Source organism: Loxodonta africana, chromosome 22, assembly GCF_030014295.1.
Source record: "Loxodonta africana isolate mLoxAfr1 chromosome 22, mLoxAfr1.hap2, whole genome shotgun sequence".
Classification (NCBI taxonomy): Eukaryota; Metazoa; Chordata; class Mammalia; order Proboscidea; family Elephantidae; genus Loxodonta; species Loxodonta africana.
The window spans coordinates 1,418,676-1,436,160 of record NC_087363.1 but is presented as its reverse complement, the minus strand read 5'-3'; the positions used below and the strand labels follow the sequence as shown (position 1 = coordinate 1,436,160).

The window sequence follows — 17,485 nt, the reverse complement described above, 5'->3', positions numbered from 1 at the left end:
CTGCATTCCTTTTGAGAAACATCTTTTGATTTTCTGCTAGGCCTTAGTAGAGACTGAATACTCAAACATAGTCCAACAAGTCACCATGTGGCCAGAGCTTCCCATCATGAACTGGGCATTGTCTGACTCACAGAGCCATAAAGTTAGATGTGCACAGAAATACTCCATCATTAAATGGAAGTGGTATATACAACATGTGGCCTGAGCAGGACCTGAAGACACAAGAAAGATCCGTGAGGAAGTTGCCCAAAAGCCGGTGGTGTCAACTGCTGTCACATTACCTTCCATCTCCCAGTCTGCACCTATGTCGTCATGGAGAGTCCTTATGATCTTTTGACTGAGGAAGTGAAAACTGGTGCCTGGTTTCCAGATGGTTCTGTGTAATATGCAGGCACCACTCAAAAGTGGATAGTGGTAGCACTACAGTCTCTTTCTGGGACCTTCCTGAAGGACAGTAATGAAAGGGAAATCCTTCCAATGGGCAGGACTTTGAGCTGTGCACTGGTTGCTAACTTTGCTTGAAAGGAGAAATGGCCAGATGTGCAATTGTTTACTGACTCATGAGCTGTGGTGAATGATTTGGCTGGATGATCAGGGACTTAAAATGAACTTGATTGGAAAATTGGAGACAAGGAGGTATAGGAAAGAGGTATGTGGATAGACCTCTCTGAATGGCCCAAAAAGTGAAAGTATTTGTGTCTCATGTGAATGCTCATCAAAAGGATGACCTCAGCAGAGGAGAATTTTAACAATCGAGTAAATAGGATGATGCCTTCTGTGAAAACCAGGCATCCTCTTTCCCCAGCTACTACTGTTATTGCCCAATGGCCCATGAACAAAGTGGCCATGGTGGGAGGTTGGAGGTTATGCATGGGCTCAGCAACATGAGCTTCCACTCACCAAGGCCAACTTGGCTACAACAACTGCTGAGTGCCCAATCTTACAGCAACAGAGACCAACACTGTGTCCCCAATAGGGCATCACTCCCTGAGGTGATCAGCTAGCAACCTGATGGTGGGTTTATTACGTTAGACTGCTTCCATCTTGGAAAGGGGCAGCATTTTTGTTCTTAGTGAGATAGACAATTACTCTGGATACAGATTTGCCTTCCCTGCATGCAATGCTTCTGCCAAAACTGCCATCCATGGACCTACAGAATACCTTACCTACCATCTTGGTAGCTGTTATGGATTGAATTGTGTTTCCTAAAAATATGTGTCAACTTGGCTGGGCTGTGATTTCCAGAATTGTGTGATTGTCCACCATTTTTTTTATCTGATGTGATTTTCCTGTGTGTTGTAAATCCTACATCTAATATGTTAATGAGCAGGCTTGGGGCAGTTATGTTAATGAGTCAGGACACAATCTCCAAGATTAGGTTGTGTCTTGAGTCGGTGTCTTTTGAGACGTAAAAGAGAGAAGCAAGCAGAGAAACAGAAGAACCTCATTACCACCAAGCAAGAAGAGGTAGGAGTGGGTGTCCTTTGGACCTGGAGTCGTGCTCTGAAAATTTTCTAGACCGGGGAAAGATTGATGACAAGGACCTTTCTCCAGAACCAACAGAGAGAGAAAGCCTTGCCCTGGAGCTGGTACCCTGAATTTGGACTTCTAGCCTCCTAGACTATGGAAAAAAAAAAAAAACCCATTGCCGTTGAGTCGATTCTGAATCATAGAGACCCTGTAGGACAGAGTAGAACTGCCCCATAGAGTTTCCAAGGAGCACCTGGAGGATTCAAACTGTCTACCCTTTTGTTAGCAGCCATAGCACTTAACCACTACGCCACCAGGGTTTCCCCTAGACTATGAGAGAATAAATTTTTGTTTGTTAAAGCCATCCACTTGTGGTATTTCTATTATAGCAGAACCAGATAACTAAGACAGTACCCTACACAGCATGGCCTCAGATCAATGGACTCATTTCACAGCAAATGAAGAGCAGCAATGGGTCCATGCTCATGGAATTCACTAGTCTTAACCAGTTCCCCATCATCCTGAAGCAGCTGCCTTGATGGAACAATGGAATGGCCTTCTAAAGACACAATTAATGGCACCAGCTATGTGGTAAGGCCTTGGGGTAATGTCCTCTAGGAGGCAGATATGCTTTAAACCAGCATCCAATATGTGGTGCAGTTTCTCACAGAGCCAGGACTTATGGATCCAGGAATCAGGTGGTAGAAATGGAAATGGCACAACTCACTATTACCCCTAGTGAGTCACTTGTAAAATTTTTGCTTCCTGTCCCCATGACCCTATGCTCTGTGGGTCTAGAGGTCTTAGATTCAAAAGTAGGAATGTTCCCAACTGGAGATACATCACTGATTGCATAGACCTGGAAGTTAAGAATGCCACCTGGCCACTTTGGGATCCTTCTGCCTCTGGATCAATAGGCAAAGAAGGGAGTTACCATATTGGATGGCGTGATCCATCGTGATCACCAAGAGGAAATTGGATTGATACTACATAATGGAGGTAAAGAAGAGTGTGTCTGGAATGCAAGAGATACCTTAGGGAGTCCCTTAGTACTACCATGCCCGGTGATTAAAGTCAATTGAAAACTACAACTGAATTCTAACAGGATTATGAATGGCCTGGACCCTTCAAGAATGAAGATTTGGGTTACCCCTCCAGGCAAAGAAGCACGGCCAGCTGAGGTGCATGCGGAGGGCAAAGGGAATACAGAATGGGAGGTAGTTTTAAATTTCAGTTACGACTACATGACCAGTTGCAGAAACAAGAACTGCAACTATTATAAGTATTTCTCCCTTGGAAGTGTGTATCTAACATTTTTGTTTTCTTCACTTATAAAATATAAGATGCAAATGAGGCTAGTTGCATTTTTGGTTGTATGAGTGTTATTTGTATCATGTTAGGCCCAAATATGACCTTATAATTGTCTTTAATAAGAGATTATGTATGCTTTAAGGAGATGTGTACAGGTGCTTTTTATACAATTCTGACAGGGGCTGATTAATTAGGAGTAAGCATCTTTCACCATGGCCTTTATAATTATTGGAAAATTACCAATGAATAAATTACTTACAGACTATGATTTCTTAAAGACAAGGAACTAACATCAAGATTGGGTGACTTTTTCATGTTTTTCTTTTCTCACAATTTGGTCTTTTGGTTCAGGGGTCCTGAGTCTGTCATGTGATGGTTGTTTTTTGTTATGAGGGCTATGCATGATATTGGGTAGGTCTTTAACTCGCTTCCTGGGGTAAATTGTTATTTAGTTTTGGTATGCATGTCCATAGTCTATTGAACAGTTTAGAGCACTCTATCCTACCCCTTTGATGTAGTTTCCTATTGTTTGAAGTCCTGCAGATTCTGACAAACATATTGGCCTTTTGTAGTTATTGCCTGCTGTGGTTAGGTTAACCTTTTATCACTTCTGCACATGAAGAAAACTAAAATTCTCATAAATGGACAAATAAACCAAAACATGATAAATGGAGAACAAATTGAAGTCGGCAATTTTATTCTACTTGGGTCAAGAATCAGTCTTTATGGAGGCAGCTGAAGAGAAAGAAATGACTTATTACACTGAGTAAATCTGGAACAAAAGAGCTCTTTAAAGTTTATAAAGCAAAGGTGTCACTTTGATGAATTAGGTGCTTTTAATCCAAATCATGTCTTTTCAATTATTTCATAGCATGTGAAAGTTGGATAATGGATAATGTGATGTTCACAAAGACTGACAAAAGAACAGTCTTAGAAGAAATACAACCAGAACGCTGTTTGGAACAGAGAATGCTGAGGCCAGCTTGCTTACTTAGACATGTCATCATGAAATACCAATTGTTAGAAAAGGACATCATGTTTGGTAAAGTAGGAAAAAAAAAAAAAAGTAGAGGGTCAGTGGAAATGAGGGAAACCTTCAATGAGTTTTATTGACACAATATTTGCAACAACAGACTCAAACACACCAAGGATCATGAATGTGGTGCTGGACCTGGCAATGTTTTGTTCTATTATGCATAAGGTCAACATGAGTTGGAGCCGGTTTAATAACAACAAATGAATAATTAAGTTGAATATCTTTCATGTGATCTTTTGATGCCTGTTTCTTTTCTTTGGTAAAGTGTCTGTTTATATCCTTTTCTCAATTTTAATAGCATTTATTTTATTTTTATTGGATTTTTAGGGGTTATTTTTGTATCTTTAGATTCTGTCTATATATATATATTTGTAAAATGTGTTATTTGCAAATATTTTCTACTATTCTGTGGTTGGTCTCTTATTTTCTTAGTGTCTTTCAAAAAACAGATATTCCCAGTGTGAGTAAAGTCTCATATGTCAATTGTGTTTTTAGCAGTGGAATTAAAAAAAAAAAAAAAAAAAAAAACCTTTTACTTCCTCAAGATAACAAAGATTTTCTTTTTTTGACATTCTATAATTTTAGGTTACACATCTATGTCTATTGTCCATATCAAGTTATTTGTTTTTTTTTTTTTTATGGTCCAAGTTATCTATTGAAGTTCATTATTTTTTTAATCTGGATATTCAATTTTTTCAGTACCATTTTTTAAAATTACCACTCTTACTTCATCGAGTTACATTTGTGCTCTTGTCAAACATCATTTTGCTATATATTCTTGGAATTATTTCTATATTATAGCCCAAGAATTTTAGAATTAGGTTGACAATGGATACAAAAGGCCTGTTGGGATTATTATTGTGATTGCATGAAATTTATATATTAACTAGGAGAGATGATATCTTAACAGTATTGAGTTTTCCAAATCATGAAAGTATTATATCTCTTCATTGATTTGGTCTTCTTTAATGTTTTGTGTGCACAGATCCTGCACATTTTCACCAGATTCATCTAAAAATTTTGAATATTTATGATATTTTATTGGAACTATATTTTAATATAAATTCTTATTCATTTTAGCTAATATATAAAAATAAAATTGAATTTTGTCTATTCAGGTTTCATGCTAGCTTTATTTCTAATGACTTTTTATGTAGATTTCATATGATTTTATTCATAAATGATCATGTCATATAGCTTTTATTAATTTATTTATTTGCATTATTGCAGTGTTTAAAACCCCCAGACAATGCTGTATCAAAGTACTGAGATTTGACACATTTTCCTGATCCTAGGAAGATAACATTTAGTCTTCTACACTAAATACAATGTTAGCTGTGGTATGTTTCATAGATGCTATTTATAGATCAAGAATTTTTTTTTTTATTCCTAGTTTTCAGTCTTTTTATGAAAAGTTGGTGTTGCATTTTGTGATATGGTTTTTCTGCATCTGTTGAGAAGATCATAAGCTTTTTCCTTTTTAGTTTATTAATATTGTGCTAAAACCAGCAGTGGAAGCTTCTAAAAACTGAAAAAGATTTTCTATAAAAATACCTATATCTGACATAGTACTGTAAGGTGAAATATTATTGCTTTTCCCTTAATATTGAGAGTAAGGCAAAGATGTCCACCCTCATAATTTTTAATCCACATTTTACTGGCTGTCACAGCCACTGCAATTAAGCAAGAAAAATGTAGCCATTATGCTAGGAAGGAATACATTAAAACTATTTCTATTCACAGATGTCATGATAACTTGCATAAAATCTAAGGACATCTACAATAATACTAGAATTGATAAGTTTCAAATCAATTCCATTTATGTAGATCCTTGCACTACAACTGGTTATGGATTAAAAATATAAATTTTATAAAAATAACAAACAGAAATAAAAATGATTACTAATGAAGAAAATAAACGATAGACGTTTTATAAATGGATTTTTTTCATTGCACATTTGTGTAATTTACATGTGTATAAAATAAACGTGTATTCATTCTGGTTAATTTTTTTTTTTTTAAGATGAATGGGGAAAAGTTAATGATACATGTCTCCAAAGCTTTAAAAAAACAATCTACAACAACATATGACATAGGACAAAGTTTATCTAATTGCTCAAATTGTGCCTCCCAGGTGATGCTTCATGATATTCTCTTTGGTCCGCATCCCAGTGGATATGATGACATATATGTGACACAGTTTGGTGCCAGAAATTAGCTGTTCAGTCTGCTTCTCTCTGCTAACACTGGATTTTCTTAATGGGTTGGAGAAAAGTTGTTTATATGAAATATTAAAGTATATGTTTACGTACTGTAGACCCATGCCAATATTTTTAGGTTGACTTATATTCTAATGGAATACTAACAAGGAGAATTCTTGGAGTTCATCAATCTTAGCAAAGGAATCTCCAGTCAATGAATCACCCAAGTCCATCTGTATTTAGGAGAGTTTATTCAAAACATGTTTTATTTCACTTTAGAAATAAAATATTGAGTTATGATAATCTTTGCAGGAAACGAACACACATGTCCATTGAATAGACAAACACATTAGTCCATTAAAATCTAGTCAGTTTGGCTTGGACAGGCCTCAAGGTGTTATGCCGTTACACATCCTTACTTTCAAATGATATTTCCCGGCTTTCTCATCAGGTACCCAGCAGTGAAAAAGGCATTTTGGTAAATAAGAAATAGTCAAATATGGGCCTCCTTCCAAAATTCCTATAATGCCTGATAAAGAAGGTGGCAATAACAGACAAATTTATAAATTATTTGTTGTTGTTTTAGATGACGTCAAGTTGGCTCCCACTCATAGTGGCCTTGCGCACAACAGAATGAAACACTGCCTGGTCCTGCGCCATCCTCACAATGGTTGTTGTGCTGACTCTCTATTTTACCAAGCATGATGTCCTTCTCCAGAGACTGATCCCTTTTGACAACAGGTCTAAAGTATGTGATACAGTCTCACCATCCTTGCTTCTAAGGAGCATTCTGATTGTACTTCTTCCAAGACAGACTTGTTCATTCTTTTGGGAGTTCATAATATATTCGATATTCTTCACCAACACCACAATTCAAAGGCTTCAGTTCTTCTGTGGTCTTCTTTATTCATTGTCCAGCTTTCGCATGCATATGAGGCAACTGAAAACACCATGGCTTGGGTCAGGAGCACCTTAGTCCTCAGGGTGACATGTTTGCTTTTCAAAACTTTTTTTTTTTAATTAATTTTTATTGAGCTTCAAGTGAACGTTTACAAATCAAGTCAGACTGTCACATATAAGTTTATATACACCTTACTCCGTTCTCCCACTTGCTCTCCCCCTAATGAGTCAGCCCTTCCAGTCTCTCCTTTCGTGACAATTTTGCCAGCTTCCAACTCTTTCTATCCTCCCATTCCTCCTCCAGACAGGAGATGCCAACACAGTCTCAAGTGTCCACCTGATATCATTAGCTCACTCTTCATCAGCATCTCTGTCCTACCCACTGTCCAGTTCCTTTCACGTCTGATGAGTTGTCTTCGGGGATGGTTCCTGTCCTGGGCCAACAGAAGGTTTGGGGACCATGACTACCGGGATTCCTCTAGTCTCAATCAGACCTTTAAGTATGGTCTTTTTGTGAGAATTTGGGGTCTGCATCCCACTGATCTCCTGCTCCCTCAGGGGTTCTCTGCTGTGCTCCCTGTCAGGGCAGTCATCGGTTGTGGCCGGGCACCAACTAGTTCTTCTGGTCTCAGGATGATGTAAGTCTCTAATTCATGTGACCCTTTCTGTCTCTTGGGCTCTTAGTTATTTTGTGGCCTTGGTATTCTTCATTCTCCTTTGATACAGGTGGGCTGAGACCAATTGATGCATCTTAGATGGCCACTTGTTAGCATTTAAGACCCCAGACGCCACACTTCAAAGTGGGATGCAGAATGTTTTCAAAACTTTAAGGAGGTCTTTTGCAACCGATTTGCCCAATGCAATGCGTCTTTTGATTTCTTGACTGCTGCTTCCATGGCTGTTGATTGTGAACCCAAGTAAAATTAAATCTTTGACACCCTCAATCTTTTCTCCGTTTATCATGATGCTGCTTATTGGTCCAGTTGTGAGGATTTTTGTTTTATTTATATTGAGATATAATCCCTACTGAAGGCTGTAGTCTTTGATCTTCATCAGTAAGTGCTTCAAGTCCTCTTCACTTTCAACAAGCAAGGTTGTATCATCTGTTTAACGCAGGTTGTTAATAAGTCTTCCTCCAATCCTGATGCCTCGTTCTTCATATACTCTAGCTTCTCTGATTATTTGCTCAGTATACAGACTAAATAGGTATGGTGAAAGGATACAGCCCTGACACACACCTTTACTGACTTTAAACCATGCAGTATTCCCTTGTTTTGCTGGAAAGACTTCCTCTTGATCCATGTACAGATTCCTCATGAGCACAATTAAGTGTTCCAGAAATCTCATTCTCCTCAATGTTATCCATAATTAGTTATGATCCACATAGTCAAATGCCTTTGCATAGTAGATTAATCACAGGTAAACATCTTTCTGTTATTCTTTGCTTTCAGCCAGGATTTATCTGACATCAGCAATGATATCCCTGGTTCCAAGCCCTCTTCTAAATCTGGATTGAATTTCTGGCAGTTCCCTGTCAATATATTGTTGCAGCCACTCGAATGATCAGCAAAATTTTGCTTGCTTGTGATATTAATGATATTATTCAATAATTTCTGAATTTCCCTGCACCATTCCTGTGGATACACTTCTAGTCGGTTGGCCAGGCAGCTGTCTTCCAAATTTCTTGGCATAGACTAGTGATCACTTCCAGTGCTTCATTCCTTTGTTGAAACATTTCAACTGGTATTGCATCAATTCCCAGAGCCTTGTTTTTCACCAACGCCTTCCATGCAGCTTGGACTTCTTCCTTCAGTACTGTTGGTTCCTGATCATATGTTATCTCCTGAAATGGTTGAATGTCAACCAGTTGTTTTTGATATAGTGACTCTGTGTATTCCTTCCATCTTCTTTTGATGCTTCCTGCATTGTCTAATATTTTCCCTGTAGAATCCTCCTCTATTGCAACTTGAGGCTTGATTTTTTTCTTCAGTTTTTTCAGCTTGAGAAATGCTAAGTGTGTTCTTCTCTTTTGGTTTTCTAACTCCAGGTCTTTGCGCATGTCTCATAATACTTTACTTTGTCTTCTCAAGCTGCCCTTTGAAATCTTCTGTTCAACTCTTCCACTTCATCATTTTTTCTTTTGCTTTAGCTACTCAACATTCAAGAGCAAGTTCCAGAGTCTCTTCTAACATCCATTTAGGTCTTTTCTTTCTCTCCTGTCTTTTTAATGTCCTCTTGCTTTCTTCATGCCCTTGAAGTCATTCCACAATTCATCTGGTCTTCTTTTATTAGTGTTCAACGTGCCAAATCTATTCTTGAGACAGTCTCTAAGTTCAGGTGAGATACACTCAAGGTTGTACTTTGCTTCTTGTGGGCTTGTTCTAATTTTTTTCAGTTTCAACTTGAACATGCATATGAGTAATGCATTATAGAATATAGCATATAGTAATAGTAAGCTATAAACCTTAAGATCTGTATGTATAGAGACAAGAAAAAATACATAATACCCATAACAGGAGAGGGAAAAATAAAGGATTACAAGAGACAGAAAAAATGGGAAAATACACATAATCCAAATGATCATGTGCTGCTTAACAGAGTTGAATAAATTCACCATGCTAAGGGAAGCAGAAGTTAGTGGTAATGAAGCTAAGACAGAACACAGAGACCTCGGACAATTTTGGGAAAGCCAGCCTCACAACATGAATTTACTAAATAAAAGCATTTGGGTCTTAAAACAACATTGACTGTCAGGATAAAGTGATCATGGAAAATTATTTTGACATGTTGCATAGAATTATTGCAAATAATTCTAAAAATAAAATTGACAAGTTTTGTTGAAAATATGCAGCCATAATCTAGCTGAGTAGTGCTGAAACCTTATATAAAATGGTAGTAAAGGAATGGTTGTTGAATTAGTCTTTGAGAAATATTTTTCCTACGTGTTCAAACCTGATGAAACTAGAGAGAGATGCAAAGTGATGGGGATTCAGAAAGGAGAATGGGGAAAATGTAATTACACATCTTAGGCTAGGAAAAAAAATTGCCACCGAATCTATTCCGACTCATAGCAACCCTATAGGACAAAGGAAACCCCAAGTGTTTCCAAGGAGCTCCTGGTGGATTCGAACTGCCGACCTTTTGGTTAGCTGCTGTAGCTCTTAACCACTGCGCCACTCAGGGTTTCCAAAACCATTGCTGTGGAGTCAATTCTAACTCCTAGCAACTCTAAAGGACAGAGTAGAATTGCTTCACAGAGTTTCCAAGTAGTGTCTGGTAGATTTGAACTCCCGACCTTTTGATTAGCAGCCGTAGCTCTTAACCACTACACCACCAGGGTTCCCTTAGACTAGGAGTGACTAAATAAAACCAGTTGTATTTCTATGAGGCATGTTCACACAGTAGAGAAGTCAGTGCCTGAGTGAAAATAATCAAATTGAAAGTGAATGTTTCCATATTGTAATCACCACTTTCAATACCACCACGAGAATGATTTCCACGAGGAAAAAAAGTGACGGTAGTCATCAATATCATGGGTTTATTTAATTTCACCTTCATGGATGGCATTAGACTTGGTGATAATTTTGCAAATTACCAGTCTTCAACTTGTGAAATATAGATAAGGAAGCATTTATATTATACTCCTTACTTGGTAACTGATATATCATTTATTTCCAGAGATCATGGTTAAATGATATCAGTGAATGGGAAGAGATAAGATATGTGTGAGAAACCATGAGGGAAAGCTTCACAGGAAAATTAGCAAGGGTCGATGAAAAATGTCCTATGCCTCTCTTGGCATCAGTAAATAACTAAGCAATAGATATTAAGGATATAATAGGATTAATTCTTATTTGTCCAATGCAACAGGAAAGAGGCTGGTAGTACTTGGGGGAAGATGGGCCTGAAGGCTATGCTGTCAGGTCCAGAAAGAGCTTTTTTCCCTTCTGTTCTTGTCCTGGAGTTTAGAGTGCAGGACTTCTCTGAGAATACAGGGATACTCTTGACTTCTGCTCCTTAGTGGCCTGTAGGCTTTTCTCATAGTCCAAGTCTCTTTAGGTATTTTCCAACTCCATGTGTATAGACATTTGACCTCCATTTAGAAAGAAAACCAGTGACTAGGCATTGTGAACTACAAAGGAAATATAAAATGACCCCCGCCAATTGTACTTGATACTGAAAACCAATTTCTCATTTCTGAGGATCTGTCCCAATGGCATCAAGCATACGATGGTACGTGTTTGAGTTTGGTCTCTAGCCTGAAATTTGGTCTTTGCATAGCTTAAAACTTGTTTCAGGAAAACTTATTTTTTCTGCAGAATAATATTTAAGAGCTGTGTACAGTGCTTTCACAGTTTTAACTATTGGTCACTTACCCATCTTTCCCAAATGCCACTTTGGAAAGGAAGTGGTTTATATGAACTATTGCTTCAACTATTTTTATTAACGATGACATAGTACAAATTTTGGTGGCGAGCACCTGCTGAAGAATGTTATGCTATCTACTAAAGAATAACATTAAAAAAAATTTTGTGATCAGTGAAAAAAAATTAGTAGAGCTGTACTGCAGATCTATAGCATGTTTAAAGTATTGCGTTAGTAGGTTAACGAAGATTCTGAAAAGGAAAATAGCCCAAGCAATACAATTTAATCTTGACTCTTTTCCAGTGTTGTTAACATTTTTTTTTTTTAAATTAAGGTTTCTAAGTTAATTGCTGATAAATGAAAAGGGGAAAATGGAAGAAACTATAGAAATTCTTAAGCTGTATTTTTTATAAAACAATTATTTTCAAGAAATTTAGATTCATGCTAACAAAGTGGCCCTTCCTGTGAAGGAGCTGCCTCTGATGATACTGATTTTGATTGTTTGAATATAGCAGGATCTAGTCTCTTTTTGTTATTTTCAAATTTGTTCTTTAATATTCCACTTGCACAAAATTAATATTTACTGTATAAGTGTGACATTAGTAAGTTTCAAATATTCAAATAATTTAAGAGGAGCAAACAAGTATTTTCCACAAAATATTTATAGACATTCAATAAACCTCTCTTTTTTAAATTTTTTTTTCATTTTCTACTGTCTAATTCAAGTATTGTTTCTCACGATAATCAAATTTCTTATTTTCTCAGCAGAAACCAAAAAAATAAGAGTACTGGAGCCACTTTCATCCTCTTGGGCTTCTCAGAATACCTGGACCTCCAGGTGCCCCTCTTCATGGTCTTCCTGACCATCTACATGGTCACCATCATCGGGAATCTGTGCATGATCATGATCATCAGGATCAACCCCAAACTCCACACCACCATGTACTTTTTCCTCAGCCACTTGTCCTTTGTTGATTTCTGTTACTCTTCAGTAGTTACACCCAAACTATTAGAAAACTTGGTTGTGGAAGACAGAACCATTTCCTTCACAGGGTGCGTCATACAATTCTTCTTTCTTTGCATATTTGTGGTGACAGAGACATTCATGTTGGCCGTGATGGCTTATGATGGATTTGTAGCAGTTTGTAACTCCTTGTTCTATACGGTTGCAATGTCCCCAAAACTTTGTCTCTTTTTGGTAGCTGCCTCATACTCTTGGAGTATAGTCTCTTCCTTGACATTCACCTATTTTCTGTTAACATTATCCTTTTGTGGGACTAACTTCATAAACAACTTTGTCTGTGAGCATGCTGCCATTGTTGTTGTATCCTGTTCTGACCCCTACATTAGTCAAAAGATCATTTTAGTGTCGGCCACATTCAATGAAATAAGCAGCCTCATGATGATTCTTACTTCCTATATTTTCATTTTTATCACTATCATGAAGATGGCATCAACTAGGAGGTGACCCAAGGCCTTCTCCATCTGTGCCTCCCACCTAACTACCATTGCCATCTTCCATGGAACCACCCTTTTTCTCTACTGTGTGCCTAATCCCAAGGGCTCATGGCTCATGGTCAAGGTGGCCTCTGTGTTTTACACAGTGGTCATCCCCATGCTGAACCCCCTGATCCATAGTCTCAGGAACAAAGATTTCAAAGAGGCAGTTAGGAAGTTAGCCAATACCAAGCTACCCTGTCACAAACTGTAAAGTCAGTATAGATTTACTTATTCATTTTCCAGAGAATTGTGAGGAATTGTCCAAGTGTTTAGCTGTTATATTGATTCAGATTCCTCTTCAAATATCAAAGCAGTGCATGTGTCTAATGTAACTCCCCATTTGATTGCTCTTCAATAACGTTGTTCCTTACAGCTTAGGAAATCAGTTGAAATATAATTAGTAACATAGTAATTAAAGCTCAGTTCATTTAAATTAAGGCTCTTGAATCAGAGTTTGGCAATTAAAGGTTTCTGAGTTAGTACACATGGCAATGTGGTTACCCATGTAAATTAAGTCATTTTGAGAATGGGTTTATTGAGATATTCTGAAAATGTATAGCTTAGCGGGAGAGAGGATACTTTATAGCATAACATAGTAAACACAGTAAACAAAGATCTATCTGTTCAATACTCAGACATGAAATATGTTGAAAATATTGATTTCATATTTTAATATGCACATAAGGCATATCTCTGCCTCAACATAGTCCAAAATATGGATGACTTAAGTTTTATTTGGTAATATAAATTTTACTTTCTTTCTGTATAGTAAGAGAGTCAAACATACTATGATCTGCTATTATTTGTGGTCCTCAGATCTAGCCTGATCTTGGCTAATGAACTTATCTCAGGGAAATAGGTGTGTACATTGATTGAGCAGGTCCATTTCATGTATCTGTGATTTTTCTTGGACCATAGTATGTTCATCCAATGTCAGTGACTGAGTCACAAAAGGAAACATGCCTAAACAAACGCTTTTCAAGCAACTGTTTTTGTATATTCTATTAGGCATTATGAATCACATAGCTGAGACGAAAGTCAAGGATTGAAGAAGTATATCTTCCTCTTGTAGAGCTTAAAATTTACATGGCAAGAAGCATAGATACACAGAGGAATGAATAATTGGATCCAATATTTCAATCTACATAAATTTAAGGTAAATACTAGCTCATGGAAAATATCCATCCTTGATATTTCAGATAAATATAACTGTAATTGGTATTATACAAGTCTTTATAAAGTAATGGATCATATTATTCATTTTATGAAATGATTGTCTTTGCTGAGTGACACTGTTTATTGTGATTGAAAATAAATGATATCTTGATAAATTTTCAGATGCCATGATTTTTTTTTTATGATCTTAATCTAACTACAAAGTGTGAAATGTAACTTGATTTGTGTAAAGCATGAGCATTTTATCCTATGTGAAAAAAATTGTATTTTCTGTCACAGTGAAGCATTACTAGAATATTTTGTATTCTATTCTGTTTGTTTAGCAACTTATAATACTGTTTTTAACATACTATGATCTATAAATATAGTATCATGCTTCTTATTTAACTTTTAATTGTCACCAGATGCCATACATAATCAAGTAAATGTTCCAGAGAAATACATTAATAGTTTGTGGAATATAAGTATAGGTACCACAGATCTCTCTTGATTACAATTTGTATGAAATATCTTTTCCATCCTTTCATATTCAATTGATTTGTATGTTTGGATCTAAAGTAAGTCTCTTGATGGTAACATATAGTTGGCTTTTTTTTTTTTCCATTCTTCTCATCTCTCTCCTTTTTGTTTATTCATTGTTTTCTAGTGTGTTATTTTGATTTCATCTTCATCTTTTTTCTGTATATTTTTTAGTTATTTTATTAGTAGTTACCTTGGGGATTATAATTAACATCATGAATGATACAACTTAGTTCATGAACAGAAAAAAAATTAAGTTAAAATATCACTTTTATAGAAATATCAAATATAAACAAAAAATAGTTGTAAAACATACTAAGTTTAAATAATAAAATTACTAAACCTTGTCAGTATCATAGCATGGAAACTTGAAAACATCAATGAGAAAAAATTTAAGTGGAACTAAATGGAGAGATACAGCATATACACTGATCAAAATATTAAGATGTAAATTCTCTCCAAATTATTGATTGAATACAGTCTCAATCAAAATCAAAAGATAGTTGAAAAAATTGACATGCTGGCTCTAAATATGTATAAAGATGAAAAATTCTAAAATACCCAAAGCTATTTTAAAAAAGAACATGGCTGGAGGGTTGGAAGATTTACTGCAAAACAATACCGGTGGCATAGCTTCCAGCATCACAGCAACACGCAAGCCCCCATCTTGCAAGAAATGGTCAGATGGATGGGGGTGTTTATTGTTGCTTTAATTGCTGAGGTGGCATGACTCAAAATGAGAAGAAACAGCAAATATCCATTAATAATCAGAATGTGTAATGTAGGAAATATGAATCTAGGAAAATTGGAAATCATCAAAAAGGAAATGAAACACATAAACATTGATATCCTAGGCATTCGTGAGCTGAAATGGACAGATACTGGCCATTTTCAATAGGACTATCATATGGTATACTATGCCGGGAATGACATCTTGAAGAGGAATGACATTGCATTCATCATCTAAAAGAACATTTCAAGATTTATCCTGAAGTACCACACTGCCTACCAGGACGACCAGTTAATATGACTTTTATTCAAATTTATTCACCAACCACTAAGGCCAAAGATGAAGAAATTGAAGATTTTACCAACTTCTGAATTCTGAAATTGATCGAACATGCAATCAGGATTCATTCATAATTACTAGTGATTGGAATGTGAAAGTTGAAAACAAAGAAGAAGGACTGGTAGTTGGAAAATATGGCCTTGGTGATAGAAACAATGCTGGAGATTGTATGATAGAATTTTGCAAGAGCAATGACTTCTTAATTGCAAATACTGTTTTTCACCAACATAAATGGTGATGCTACACATGGACCTCACCAGATGGAATACACAGGAAACAAGTTGACTACATCTGTGGAAAGAGACATTGCAAGAGCTCAATATCATCAGTCAGAAAAATGCCAGTGACCCACTGCAGAACAGACCATCAAATGCTCATATGTAGGTTCAAGATGAAGCTGAAGAAAATTAGAAGTATGACCTTGACTATATCCCACCTGAATTTAGAGACCATCTCAAGAATAGATTTGATGTGTTGAACACTCATGAAAGAAGACCAGACAAGTTGTGGAACGACATCAAGGACACCACACATGAAGAGAGCAAGAGGTCATTAAAAAGAAAGAAAATATCAAAATGTGTGTCAGAGGAGACTCTGAAACTTGTTCTTGAACATCGAGTAGCTGAAGCAAATGGAAGAAATGATGAAGTGAAAGAGCTGAACAGTAGATTTCAAAGGGCAGCTCGAGAAGACAAAGTAAAGTATTATAATGATGTGCATCTGATATCAGATGGATGCTGGCTAAAAGCAGAGAATATCAGAAAGATGTTTACCTGTGTTACTGAACAGTATCATTATCTCATGTGAACAAAATATTCCAGAAGATCATTCAAAAGCCGCTGCAGCAGTATATCAATAGGGAACTGCCAGAAATTCAAGCCAGATTCAGAAAAGGATGTGGAACCACTGATATCATTGCTGATGTCAGATGGATCCTGGCTGAAAGCAGAGAATACCAGAAGGATGTTTACCTGTGTCTTATTGACTATGCAAAGGCATTCGACTGTGTGGATCATAACAAATTATGGATAACATTGGTAAGAACAGGAATTCCAGAACAGTTAATTATGCTCATGAGGAACCTCTACATAGATCAAGAGACAGTTGTTAAAATAGAACAATGGTATACTGCGTGGTTTAAAGTCAGGAAAAGTGTGTGTCAGGGTTTTATCCTTTCACCATATTTATTTAATCGGTACGCAGAGCAAATAATTGGAGCAAATGGACTATATGAAGAAGATCAGGGCATCAGCATTGGAGGAAGACTAACAACATGCATAATGCAGATGACAGAACCTTGCTTGCTAAAAGTGAAGTGGACTTGAAGCACTTACTGATGAAAATCTAATACTACAGCCTTCAGTATGGATTACACCTCAACATAAAGAAGTCAAAAATCCTCACAACTGACCAATAAGCAACACCATGATGAACGGAGAAAAGATTGAAATTGCCAAGGAATTCATTTTACTTGGATCAATAATCAACACCCATGTAAGCAGTAGTCAAGAAATCAAAAGACGCATTGCATTGAGCAAATCTGCTGCAAAAGACCTCTTTAAAGAGTTAAAAAGCAAGGATGTCACCTTGAAGACTAAGGTGCATCTGACCCAAGCTATGGTGTTTTCAATTGCCTCATATTCATGTGAAAGCTGGGCAATGAATAAAGAACATCAAAGAATTGATGCCTTTGAATTATGGTGTTGGTGAAAAATATTGAATATATACCACGGACTGCCAAGACAACAAATAAAACCGACTCGGAAGAAGCAAAGCCAGAGTGCTCCTTAGAAGCAAGGATGGCAAGACTGCGTCTCATATACTTTGTACATGTAATCGGAAGGGATCAGTCCCTGGAGAAGGGCATCATGCTTGGTAAAAAAAAAAAAAAAAGTGAAAAAGAGGAAGACCCTTAACAAGATGGATTGGCACAGTGGC

General features: G+C 36.7%; 1 pseudogene; it reads left to right on the top strand.

Annotated features, from left to right (window-relative positions):
• Positions 1-312: 312 nt before the first annotated feature.
• LOC100663954 (olfactory receptor 5D13-like) lies at positions 313-13,122 on the top strand (annotated as a pseudogene).
• Positions 13,123-17,485: the final 4,363 nt, after the last annotated feature.